The 12,260-nt window shown below is 46.6% G+C and overlaps 1 protein-coding gene across 1 annotated transcript in view; it reads left to right on the top strand.

Annotated features, from left to right (window-relative positions):
• Positions 1-12,260, top strand: part of LOC135811971 (mucin-5AC-like) — a 134,341-nt gene that overhangs the window by 44,992 nt on the left and 77,089 nt on the right. The gene's annotated exons all lie outside the window — the stretch shown is intronic.

Raw genomic sequence — 12,260 nt, 5'->3', positions numbered from 1 at the left:
GAATAATGGAGAGCCCAGGATTAATTATTTGTTTTCAAATTATTGCGCGCGCACGCGCGCACACACACACACACACACACAAACTTATACAACGCCAAGAAAACACTAAGAAAAGAGTAGAGACACAATGCACACGCAACTCCAACAGCCATGCAAACGTCCACCCATTTACAAGTAAAGTCAAGAGGGATAACAAATAATTATACGAAACTAATGCATACAGGGACGGGTACACGCACGTTTACATACATGTAGTAGTGTAAGAGAGTAACATAGTGCAGTAGTCAGCATAATACTAGCACATGCTGAGAGTGCAATAGCAAGCTTCACCATTGCTCATGGCCATGCAAATGTTCAGCAGCACTCAGTTCCGCAAGCTTCTGAAGATCAGCACACCTGCAACAAATAGATAGCACAAGGATACGCTTATTACCGTAATGATGCATGGGAGCACACAACTACCAAGTTCTCAACGAATGTGATGCTCAATGAAAATCAATCCACTCAAAGACCTGTGAACAGGTGACAGTGGGGACAATAATCTATTAGTAATACGAGGAATAAGATGGTTTGTGCACACTCAAGACGCACAGACACATCACCATACATGTAGTGTACACAGTGTTTCACTTCACTGCAACTAAATTGAAATGAGATGATTTGAACAATCTGTACAGCGTTGCCGTCAGTCAGTCTTCCCCAAGATGGAAATACAATGATTTGTTGTCACGAGGCAGTTTCACTGACACAATGTCATGTTCGTGACATCAAAACGGATACTTCAGGGAATACGAGTATTAGCTTGAGAAGCTTTTTCTTGTCATTGGCATACAAGCAATCCTCCTACTACTACTAGTACACTGGCACTGCGTTTGTGGATCCCATTGTATTTTGACATCATACTAGAGGAAGAGTGTCGTGGAGTTTCACATAATTATCACAGGGATAAAAATACATTTCTCATGAAATAATTATAATAATTGATGATAGCTAGACGATCGTATACGATTGATGCAAAGTCCTTGCAGTCCTTGAGGACTATTACGAAGAGGTTGATTACTTTTAGGGCATTCATTCAAGCAACATCAAACAAACGCGATACGCTCCTTGAAAATGGAAAAAAATTCAAGCATAACGACAGAACAGCAGACCAATCGAAACGAGTAAAAGCATCCTTACCTCAGTCATCTTCCTGCCATGTAGTTGGACAGCCTTTTGACACGGTGGGACAGGCAGCTCTTGTCCAGTCAAACAGGGGTATCCTTGTGGCGTCGAACGAAAGAGAGTGTCAGTGTACTATCTGACTCGTCAGATTGGAACTGTGCTGAACTTTTCTCTTTCTCCGGTTTCTGCTTTCATCCCTCGCTCTGATGAAACAGTTCAAACGTCTTACTGGCAGCAATGGCCAGCCAAACAGGGGATCCTTGTGGCGTCGAACGAAAGAGAGTGTCAGTGTACCTGACTCGTCAGATTTGAACTGTGCTGAACTTTTCTCGTTCTGCAATTTCTGCTTTCACCCCGCACACTGATGAGACGTCTTCAGAGAACCACAAGACGCTGTCCAGATTTGATTTTGAACGTCTCCTTATCCTCCTTGGTTACCTCGTGACAGATTACTGTCAGCAACTTCACAGCAGAACCGGCAGCCATGGCTGAAGCGAAGAAAGGAATGCGCTGCCACGAGGCAAGCAAAACTGAAAAGGTGTTTGTTCTTTTTCGGGCACAACACACAGGACGGCGTGACTGGATAAACTGGACTCCTGGACTGTGAATAGGGGACTGGTAGAAAAAGTGTACTCCTTATAGGGGATTGCGCGGCAGGTTGAAGCTGATCAAAACTGAGTGGACTCCTGGACTCTGTATAGTGGATTTTGGACCAATGGACTCTATATAGGGTGCTGGACATCATATAGTGCATGGACTCTATACTGAGTCCTACATATACAACAACAACACAACAAATTATCGCTCTCTTCAGTTGAGCTCTCTCTCATAATGTTTATGTTGTGTTGCGTTGCGTCCACCATAATAAATGTTTCCCCCCACTCGTTCCCGGCGTCCGTTGCGTTGCGTTTGGGAGGATTGAGACTTTAGAATGTCCAAAATTGGCGACCAGCTTTTCGCTCGGACCCACGACCCTGCTCCAGCGCTCGTCGTCAGTCTCATCTCGTCTTCAACCTCGTCTCGTCCATGTCAACCTTGTCTCTCCTACGCCAACTTTGTCTCGTCTCTGTCAACCTCGTCTCGCCTACGTCTACCTCGTCTCGTTCAAGACATGCAGGTGAGCTATTTCTCATTGTTTCTCTCTCTCTTTCTCTATCTCTCTCTCTCTCTCTCTCTCTCTCTCTCTCTCTCTCTCTCTTTTCATTCGTTCGTCCTACTTCGTCAAATTTATTTCGGTTTATTTATTTCGTGAATTTTTTGCAGTGGTCCGATCATGGTGAGCCACGCTCTAATTTTGGATGTTTAGCAGAAGTGCAACTACGCTATTTTTAGCCATGCAGGCAGTATCAGTAGGTTCCTCGTCACATCTAATTTCTTATTTTTAGACTTAGAGAAGTACAGGAACAATAACTGTAATGCATGATACTAGATATGAGATCCGTGCGCGCGTGCAACGTGTGTGTGTGTGTGTGTGTGTGTGTGTGTGCGTGTGTTTGTGTTTTTTTCTCCCTCAGTATTGTTTTTTTTCTTTTTCCGCGAGGTCGCGGGATTCTTTTTTCATGGAGGGGTGGTATGTTAGGCCCACAAGTCCTATAATTCATTAGTTCATGCATTATTCATTTGGCCTGGGTAGCCACTTGCACGTCCATGTTTGCCATAGCTACCCAGGCCCTTTATATGGTTGCTGGTTTTGTTAATTTGAATTCGCAAACCGAACGGACAAGTAACCCAGAAATGGGGACACAGATGTCAAGAAAATATGGGAACAGAAGGCTCTCTGCAAAAGAAGAAGAGAAAAGAAGGAAATAAAAAGAATAAAGGAGAAAAAGAAGAAAAATCGTGGTCACGGCGAGAAGAAAGAGAAAAAAAAAGAAAGCCACACACACCCACACACACTCACACACACATACACACATACATGTACATACCCACACCTACACACACACACATGCACACCCACTCGGACACATACCCCCCCCCCCCCCACACACACACACACGCACATGCGCACGCACACACATACACACACACACACACACACACACACACACACACACACACATACACACACACACACATACATGTACATTGACAGCCACACATACAATTGCTTTGCAACGTTCTCAGTTCATAGAAGAAACGGGACTGCTGCAGCACGGAACTGACGAGGAACGGAGATAGAGCGAATACTGCTAGGCAGGTTGTTCCAGCATAGCGCACCTAACCTGGCCTTTCGCCCTCAGACCGAAAATATTGAGCACCTAAAATTTCTGAAATTAGAGTACCCGTTTTTGTACTCGTTGATATGGCACGCCACCAGGTCGGTTTTTTCTATTTTTTTGGCCTTTCTTGTTCGTTGTTTTTTGGTCGACTTTTTCGGAAATTCCATCACCGTGATCAAATGCCGATGATCCAGCAGCTTTCAGAGACAGTTCTTCAACCTTCCGGGTGAGCAGATCAATCTTGGACATCAGACGCTTCTCTCGATCTGCTGCCTCGCGTTGCTCTCGCTGTATTTCGACTACAATTTTGGCCAGGCTGTTTAGGCAATCACTGCATTTGTTTGTAAGAACTGAGCTGGGCGAAGGACTCCCATATTCGAGGGGGTCAACCACTATACTGATACTACTTGCACTTGTCGCCATGGCCAGGGCAAAAAACTCCTGACATGGGACAAAATAAAACCGAAGACTTTCACAAAAGGATGCAGAGCTCTCAAAACTGCATCCGCATCCTAGTCCCCAAAAATGCACTTGAGCGCGGCTCTCCCACCTCTGGACTGGGGTCAGCATGAGTCGGGTATGAATACAGCTTGGAGTGGCGTGTGTGTGTGTGTGTGTGTGTGTGTGTGTTTGTGTGTGTGTGTGTGTCTTTTGTTACACATGTGTCGGTGTGGGTGTGATTCGGCGTGTGAGCTTGTGTGAGTGTAAGTGTTGGTGCGAGTGTCAGTATGAGTGTGTATCTCAGTGTTTTGGCATGTGCATGGGTATGCTAGTGTGTGCTTATGCCTGTGCCGAAAGGATGGTGCATTTTTTATCACATATGGTGTAGTTTCGTTCCACTTTGTGGTGCCCGTTATAAGTCCACCTCACTTGCTCCTTTTCTCCTGACTTCTGATGATGGCTTTTGGCCGAACATTTGAGATATTAATTGGTGCAGCGAAGACAACACTTGGATTGAAGATTTTAAGGTTTTTCAGGTGTTGGAGTTGTTGACAAATACTTGCAAAATATGGTCTGAGTAGCCATTCCCGGTAAACACCAAGCGGAGGAGATCAAGCTCATCCGCAAGTTTGCTAGGAGAGGAAATGCGCTTGGCTCGGTCGGCGAGTGTTGGGACTAAGTTTACTTTGTACACGTACTGCGAGGAGCAATAAGAGTCGAATGCGATATACTGTCCCGTGAACATTGGTTTCCGATAAACAGAAGGCAAAGTAGTTCCAGAGTCGGTTTTCCCGACTAGTACGTCTAGGAATGAACTGTATGAAGGGATGGAGACTATTCAACATATCGCGAAAATCTTCACTATCATGCTTGGTGTTGAAATATGTAAGCGAGTCATCAACAAACAAACATAGAGATCTGGCCACATCGATGAATCAATTTTGGCTTCACAAAAGTCTATTTGTACATAATGTTGTTGAATGAAAACTCGACGCATTGAGCGTTGATGAGCATTGTGCGAAAGCTAGTTTGATGCATGTTTATATTTCTCATCGTTCCTATTATTATTGTTTTTCACATTACATTACCATCACCGTTATTTCTTGGTCCATCACCACTTTCTCTAGAATTTGTTCATTACATCTCAATAAACCTTCGTAACATGTCGCCTCAGTCGATTCTGTTTATTGCCATCCTGAAACAAAGGAAGTGGTAGAGCATTACTACCTCCGACAAGTCCCTGTTTTGAGACGAAAGTGCGACTAGAGTGGATTCAGTTGCAGCAAGTGCCTCTGTTATTATCGCTCTGGAAATCTCGATGTCTCTCCAGGGTGCTGTGCTTCAGCCACGATGTCGAGGGTAGTCATTTCCGCCGCCATTATCCAGGTTGGCATGGTAAGAACTATGCAACACCTCCACACGGGCCTGGACTCCAACTTTTTTTGCCTGGTATTCTCGCGAACTGTCCAGAATTGCCTGCAGCAGTTCCTGGCGATTTTCCTTAGCCACCAGAGAGCATCGCTCTGGGGGCTATTGAAAGACGCTAGAATTGTTGAGAAAGCACGACAATTTTCCTTCGCAGGATGGACGCGTGCACTGTTGTGCTGGCACACAAGAGACTGGCCCGCCTCTGACTTAGGTTACGTTTGGTTGGTCACATTCCCATAATGGGAATCACTCATCACTCGGAATCATTCTCGCCCGTTTGGTTGGTCAAAAAGGTGCGTTAGGTTGGTCCCATTCCAGAATGGAAATCGCTGAGAATGATTCTTTTAGGAGAATGATCATTCCACCTCACATGCTGGAATGAACATTCTCATTCCGGAGTCAAAAATGATAATGGTTGCCAAGAGCCAAACAATGTAGCATCTGGTTCAAGTGCCTCGAATCATGTACTCAGAAGTGTAGTGGTAGCCGAGTTGAGGCAAGGTGCACGAATTATCAGATACAGATAATCATGCCCTCGTGATTTTCAAAAGTAGGCGAAGAGTTATTATGGACACAGCGTCTACCGGTCTACCATAAGCGTACCGATACTATAGTATCGGTACATTCGCGGGCTGATTTTGAATGGTTTTGTTGCTAGGGGAGATCTAAAATGGTATCCTCCACGTAGCTGGCACTCGCGGCTTTCCATCAATGTACAGAAAGCCTATGGTTCAATATATGGACACAGCGTCTACCAGTCTACCATAAGCGTACCGATACTATAGTATCGGTACATTCGCGGGCTGATTTTGAATGGTTTTGTTGCTAGGGGAGATCTAAAATGGTATCCTCAACGTAGCTGGGAAGAAACGGGACTGCTGCAGCACGGAACTGACGAGGAACGGAGATAGAGCGAATACTGCTAGGCAGGTTGTTCCAGCATAGCGCACCTAACCTGGCCTTTCGCCCTCAGACCGAAAATATTGAGCACCTAAAATTTCTGAAATTAGAGTACCCGTTTTTGTACTCGTTGATATGGCACGCCACCAGGTCGGTTTTTTCTATTTTTTTGGCCTTTCTTGTTCGTTGTTTTTTGGTCGACTTTTTCGGAAATTCCATCACCGTGATCAAATGCCGATGATCCAGCAGCTTTCAGAGACAGTTCTTCAACCTTCCGGGTGAGCAGATCAATCTTGGACATCAGACGCTTCTCTCGATCTGCTGCCTCGCGTTGCTCTCGCTGTATTTCGACTACAATTTTGGCCAGGCTGTTTAGGCAATCACTGCATTTGTTTGTAAGAACTGAGCTGGGCGAAGGACTCCCATATTCGAGGGGGTCAACCACTATACTGATACTACTTGCACTTGTCGCCATGGCCAGGGCAAAAAACTCCTGACATGGGACAAAATAAAACCGAAGACTTTCACAAAAGGATGCAGAGCTCTCAAAACTGCATCCGCATCCTAGTCCCCAAAAATGCACTTGAGCGCGGCTCTCCCACCTCTGGACTGGGGTCAGCATGAGTCGGGTATGAATACAGCTTGGAGTGGCGTGTGTGTGTGTGTGTGTGTGTGTGTGTGTGTGTGTGTGTTTGTGTGTGTGTGTGTGTCTTTTGTTACACATGTGTCGGTGTGGGTGTGATTCGGCGTGTGAGCTTGTGTGAGTGTAAGTGTTGGTGCGAGTGTCAGTATGAGTGTGTATCTCAGTGTTTTGGCATGTGCATGGGTATGCTAGTGTGTGCTTATGCCTGTGCCGAAAGGATGGTGCATTTTTTATCACATATGGTGTAGTTTCGTTCCACTTTGTGGTGCCCGTTATAAGTCCACCTCACTTGCTCCTTTTCTCCTGACTTCTGATGATGGCTTTTGGCCGAACATTTGAGATATTAATTGGTGCAGCGAAGACAACACTTGGATTGAAGATTTTAAGGTTTTTCAGGTGTTGGAGTTGTTGACAAATACTTGCAAAATATGGTCTGAGTAGCCATTCCCGGTAAACACCAAGCGGAGGAGATCAAGCTCATCCGCAAGTTTGCTAGGAGAGGAAATGCGCTTGGCTCGGTCGGCGAGTGTTGGGACTAAGTTTACTTTGTACACGTACTGCGAGGAGCAATAAGAGTCGAATGCGATATACTGTCCCGTGAACATTGGTTTCCGATAAACAGAAGGCAAAGTAGTTCCAGAGTCGGTTTTCCCGACTAGTACGTCTAGGAATGAACTGTATGAAGGGATGGAGACTATTCAACATATCGCGAAAATCTTCACTATCATGCTTGGTGTTGAAATATGTAAGCGAGTCATCAACAAACAAACATAGAGATCTGGCCACATCGATGAATCAATTTTGGCTTCACAAAAGTCTATTTGTACATAATGTTGTTGAATGAAAACTCGACGCATTGAGCGTTGATGAGCATTGTGCGAAAGCTAGTTTGATGCATGTTTATATTTCTCATCGTTCCTATTATTATTGTTTTTCACATTACATTACCATCACCGTTATTTCTTGGTCCATCACCACTTTCTCTAGAATTTGTTCATTACATCTCAATAAACCTTCGTAACATGTCGCCTCAGTCGATTCTGTTTATTGCCATCCTGAAACAAAGGAAGTGGTAGAGCATTACTACCTCCGACAAGTCCCTGTTTTGAGACGAAAGTGCGACTAGAGTGGATTCAGTTGCAGCAAGTGCCTCTGTTATTATCGCTCTGGAAATCTCGATGTCTCTCCAGGGTGCTGTGCTTCAGCCACGATGTCGAGGGTAGTCATTTCCGCCGCCATTATCCAGGTTGGCATGGTAAGAACTATGCAACACCTCCACACGGGCCTGGACTCCAACTTTTTTTGCCTGGTATTCTCGCGAACTGTCCAGAATTGCCTGCAGCAGTTCCTGGCGATTTTCCTTAGCCACCAGAGAGCATCGCTCTGGGGGCTATTGAAAGACGCTAGAATTGTTGAGAAAGCACGACAATTTTCCTTCGCAGGATGGACGCGTGCACTGTTGTGCTGGCACACAAGAGACTGGCCCGCCTCTGACTTAGGTTACGTTTGGTTGGTCACATTCCCATAATGGGAATCACTCATCACTCGGAATCATTCTCGCCCGTTTGGTTGGTCAAAAAGGTGCGTTAGGTTGGTCCCATTCCAGAATGGAAATCGCTGAGAATGATTCTTTTAGGAGAATGATCATTCCACCTCACATGCTGGAATGAACATTCTCATTCCGGAGTCAAAAATGATAATGGTTGCCAAGAGCCAAACAATGTAGCATCTGGTTCAAGTGCCTCGAATCATGTACTCAGAAGTGTAGTGGTAGCCGAGTTGAGGCAAGGTGCACGAATTATCAGATACAGATAATCATGCCCTCGTGATTTTCAAAAGTAGGCGAAGAGTTATTATGGACACAGCGTCTACCGGTCTACCATAAGCGTACCGATACTATAGTATCGGTACATTCGCGGGCTGATTTTGAATGGTTTTGTTGCTAGGGGAGATCTAAAATGGTATCCTCCACGTAGCTGGCACTCGCGGCTTTCCATCAATGTACAGAAAGCCTATGGTTCAATATATGGACACAGCGTCTACCAGTCTACCATAAGCGTACCGATACTATAGTATCGGTACATTCGCGGGCTGATTTTGAATGGTTTTGTTGCTAGGGGAGATCTAAAATGGTATCCTCAACGTAGCTGGCACTCGCGGCTTTCCATCAATGTACAGAAAGCGTATGCTTCACATACAATTTTTTTTGGAAAGAGCGCCTAGAAGTTTGAGAAGTTTGAGAAGAACGTCCTCCGCTATGGCTCGTAGGTCCAGTGCAAGTGAGGCGCTTGGTGCTGTTTTCAGGCCTGATTCTGATGAGAGCGGAGGTACCAGCAGTGACCCTGACTCTCCTGGCGATCTAGACATGTCTTCTGAGGAGGAGAGTGACCTAGATTGAGCTCTGCGTGGCGAGACGGATGCGGAAGAAGAAGAAGTCGGCAAAGAAGTCGAAAGGGAGCAGAGCTCCGACGGCAACTCAAGTGCTGCCTCGCACGCACGATCAGCTAATTCACCACCTGATCAGGCGCGTCGTGTCACTCGTTCGACAGCAGCTGCTGTTGCTCCTGTCATTGACTACAATCTTGATTCAGATGATGACTCCGACGATGACTTCGACTCGAGTTATTGTTTCTTACGATGACTCCGATGATGATGCCGACTCAGGCTCGAGTGCACAGAGTGATCCTTGTTGCGAGAGGCGCAGGCCGCGGAAAACTTGGTCGCGGTGTAGGTCGTGGTGGAGGTCGTGGTGGAGGTCGTGGTGGTGGTGCAGGTCGTGGTGGTGGTGCAGGTCGTGGTGATGGAGGTCGTGGTGGTGCAGGTCGTGGTGTTGGAGGTCGTGGTGTTGGAGGTCGTGGTGTTGGAGGTCGTGGCGCTCCTTGGAGCACGGTGACCTGCAGCCAGAAGCTCCTGAGTTTACTCCTTCTCGGCAGCTACCTCATGATTTTCTTCCGGTCAGTGAAACATGTTTTTTCAACTGTTTTTTTTTTTACTGTTATTTGACCCTGCTATTGCTTATGCTTATGCCGCACGCTTCAGGCATGGCTGCACAAGCATTAGATTGCCTTCATACCCGTTGCTGTTGCTGCTTGTGTTCTTGTGTGACGTGGTATTGAATCCCATGGCATGATTGGATTAACTACACCACTTGGGTTCCTTGTGTTATCAATTTAGCTTCGAAATATTTTATTTGTTTTTGGTTAGATGAATTCGTTTAGTGAATTAACATTGCAGGTTCCTCGAACCCTTTGGAGGGGGAATAGTGTGACAGTTCGCTCACCTCTCCCGTGCTATCTCTCACTGTATCACCCTCACACCTCCCACTGCAGCCTTCTCATGTTCTATCCTTCATTATCCTCTGTAATGCTTGGATTCGCTCTCTTCTCCTAGAATCGAATCCTGACCGGTTACACCAGCTGCCTTCTGGGCATCACTAGAACATAACATCGAGCGAGCTGTGGAAGGCCGACAAAAGTCTACCACGATTGTCGGCGACTTCAACGTGGACTTTGCCCAGGGTCAGCCATCTGTAGTACCTCTGCGCTCTATTATCAGCCGCTTCAACCTTTCCAACTATGTAACATCTCCCACCCGAGTGACATCCCATTCTGCTACGCTGCTGGATTTACTCCTTTTTCACCAGCTCCATCGCGCTCGTGCTCCACCGTGCTTCACCGTGCCGAAGCACAGCTCATCAGCACCAACGACCACGCGGCGGTTGCACCTCGTTGACTGGGATCGCTTCAGCGAGGATGTACAGCGCAATCAGCAGGCATTTCCTGACAATGGTAACTTGGAGGACATGATTACATTATTCACTGAGTCTCTTCTATCACCATTTGACCACCATGCGCCTCTAGTTGCTCAGCGTGCTCATCGACGTCTCCCATGCCCATGGCTGATGAATGAACTAGTTGTGGCTGTACGGAAGCGCAATGGCTTACACCGGAAGTTGATGCGGGACCAGGGTAATGCAAGATTACGCGAGGAACATAAATCAGCTCGTTCTGTGGCTAGGAAGCTTGACAGGAAACTGCGCAACCAGTATTTTACCACCCGATGCCAAACTACCAACCAGAGGAAACTCTGGAGGGTACTAAATACTGTGCAGGCAGAAGGAAGAAATCGCAAATCCCTCAAGCGCCTTTGCCAGAGATAAGTCGAGTGTTTGGCAGAGTAGTGAATGATCCAACACGTCCACCCCACCTCCAGCTGCCATTGGGCCCAAGCCTCCAATGCAGCTTAATGTATTCAAGCCTGTCACAGTGACAGATGTTGAGTCATGCCTGAAATCAGTGGATGTAAGCAAAGCCACGGGCAGTGATAGGACTCCCGGTTTCCTGCTCAAGCAACATGCCTCTGTTCTTGCACCGAATCTCACCAGCATTATCAATTTGTCTCTTAGAACTGGACAGGTTTCGCCAACCTTCAAAGTGTCACATGTCAGTCCCCTATTTAAGAGTGGCGACCCAACCCTGCCCCAGAACTATCGTCCAGTGTCTCTCCTCCCCATTATCTCCCGTTTTCTGGAGACCATGGTTAAGAGACAGCTCACTGCCTATCTGGAGACACACCAGCTATTGGCCGACAGCCAGTTTGCTTATCCCAAGCAACATTCGACTGAGGATGCACTTGTGTTAGCTGTTAATCGATGGTCCACCGCTAGATGCAAACGAGAGTTCACTGGGACAGTGTTCGAGGGTGTAAGCATGAAAGTCTAGTTACAGTTTTGTTTTCCCTTGGTATAGAATGGTTCACTGACTATCTCTCAGGGCGTTTCCAGAGTGTCAAAGTTCTTGACTCTGTTAGTGAAGCCGTCAGTTGCTCCCGTGGTGTTCCACAAGGTAGCGTCCTTAGGCCACTGCCACCGTCTGTACAGCACCAATAATTTGCAGATGACATTGTCATCGACTGCTCCCATTCTGATCCTGCTGTAGTGTGCAGAACCCTCACGCAAGCCATGACAAACCTTGCTACCTAGCTGGAGGACATTGGCCTGCTCCTCAAAACTTCCAAGACACATTTGCTCTTCATCCGGCCATGAGGCGCGGCTGCAATACAACCAGAGGTCTTCTGCAATGGCGAGAAACTTTGTGTGACCCCAACAGCCCAGTACCTTGGTTTAGTCCTGGATAATGATTTATCCTGGGCTCCACATGTGGAGTATATTGGTCGCAAGACAGAGCGAACAATTGGTCAGCTCTGGAGGCATGGACGAGGACTGAGTTTGCTTGCTCGGCGAACGTGGTTCCTGAGCATGATCCTTTCCCAGCTGTGTTATGGTTCAAACAGTTTCTTTCCAGGACTTAGCGCCCGCCTGCTTGGTCAGCTTGAAAAGATGTTCAAGGCTGGCATCCGTGCCACCTTGCAACAGCGGGTCTTGACTCCAACTGCCCCGCTGCTCTCTCTGCTCAGTATTGTTAGTCTACCACATACATATACACACAAAATTGTCGTATTTG

Source organism: Sycon ciliatum, chromosome 3, assembly GCF_964019385.1.
Source record: "Sycon ciliatum chromosome 3, ocSycCili1.1, whole genome shotgun sequence".
Classification (NCBI taxonomy): domain Eukaryota; kingdom Metazoa; phylum Porifera; class Calcarea; order Leucosolenida; family Sycettidae; genus Sycon; species Sycon ciliatum.
This window is presented reverse-complemented; position numbering and strand designations above follow the sequence as displayed.